The sequence below is a fragment of the Piliocolobus tephrosceles genome, unplaced genomic scaffold, assembly GCF_002776525.5.
Source record: "Piliocolobus tephrosceles isolate RC106 unplaced genomic scaffold, ASM277652v3 unscaffolded_8492, whole genome shotgun sequence".
Taxonomy (NCBI): domain Eukaryota; kingdom Metazoa; phylum Chordata; class Mammalia; order Primates; family Cercopithecidae; genus Piliocolobus; species Piliocolobus tephrosceles.
Genome location: NW_022335932.1, coordinates 827 through 2337, shown reverse-complemented (window position 1 = coordinate 2337; position 1511 = coordinate 827). Strand labels below are relative to the sequence as shown.

Sequence of the window (1511 nt, the reverse complement as noted above, 5' to 3'; positions counted from 1 at the left end):
AACTGTACAAGTGCACACAAGTGAGTCTACCCTGTTATCCTCCACCTATTGATTGAGGATCGAACTGCACATTTCTCTTAACCATGACAGAAGAAAGCAAACAGTGAAACAGAATCATGGGTGATTTTTCTCACTTTCTCTCTTGTTTTCATTGGTTTGTCCATACCATTCTAATTATCATGAAAGGGCTCTGCGTGTAGAGAGATTGTCTCATTGACTTCCTGGATCACTGAAAACCATCAGGGTTGACGTTTCCTGATGCCCCGCAAATATTACTCCTCGGATTATTTTACACCTTGAGGGCATTTTGGTCTTCAGTTCAACACTCTTGCTCTTGCTCTTCAGTTCAGCACTCTTTCCAACTGGGGCGCTATTTAGGGGAATTTAAAGAGAAAGCTGAGAAGAATAAACATTTACGGAGTTCTCCTGGCATTCAGTCTCTGAAAAACCACAGTATAAACTATTCATGCGGCTTCTTACGTCTGTCAAATTGAAAATTAAAAGCCATAAAAGTGTAACACTGAAAATATGGCATCAAAAAGGATAAAGGTGGCCTTTGTAAAAATAACAAGAAAAGTATATTAGCCAATAAGATATTCTAACTCTTCATTTAAAAGTGCATCCTGGGCAGGACAGAGATGACTCTGAAGCGTTGGGCCTCCAGGACCACCCCTCTCCGCCGTCAAAACATGAACAGGTCCAAAACCATACAATGCAAATCACAAGTCTTAGTATAGCAGCAAAACCACAGCAGTTTTTTTAAAAGATTTAAAAAGGTTTTTGGGTTCCAATCCATATCATCTTCCAGCCTCAGCTGCTGAGCCTTGAAGACGGGGCGGGGAGAATACCTACATTGGTCCTTGTGGCTTGTTCATATTTCGTTTTTTTTTACAAGCCAGGGGTGAAATCCCTAAGTTCCTCTGGGTAGAAGCAGAGATGATTACAGCAGCAAGGCTGGGCCTGCGTGGTGGGTCTGAGACGCACGGGCTTCTCCGGGCTAGAGGCCACCGAGGGAGGGCTGCTTCCTCTGAGATGCTTAATGTCAGGAAGCGGCTTTATTTGCTTGAGTTTTAGCCAGAGGGGGTGTGGTGAGCTGACCAGGTGGTGTCACTGGATGGCGTGACGTAGTTTGCTCTGCGCCCTCTCCCCATGAGCGTACCCTGTGAGGGAGCGTTCCTTTTACTTAATCTGATTTCTAATTCGGAGGCACCACCTTTTGAGCGGCCGCTCCAGGTCCTCTGCCGGGAGCTGAGCATGGGCGAGGAGATGATGCACTGCACGGCGCCACGGCAGCCTTCTCCGCGGGTTTTGGCACAGACTGGATCACGCAGCCAGTCTTGGGCTGCATCCGCAGAGCATAGGCATGGTCCTCGTCTGCAGGGTTATTAAGGTTCGGGTCTGACTTGTCGCCCCCGGCCAGGGCCTCCTCGCCCATCAGCTTTTTGGCCGCCTCCCGGTCCAGGAGGCAGTTGGAAGCACAGTTGTTCTCCTTGACTGACTCTCTCTCGCTC

General features: G+C 48.1%; 1 pseudogene; it reads right to left on the bottom strand.

Moving 5' to 3' along the window:
- Positions 1-1179: 1179 nt before the first annotated feature.
- Positions 1180-1511, bottom strand: part of LOC113220664 — a 1149-nt pseudogene continuing 817 nt past the window's right edge.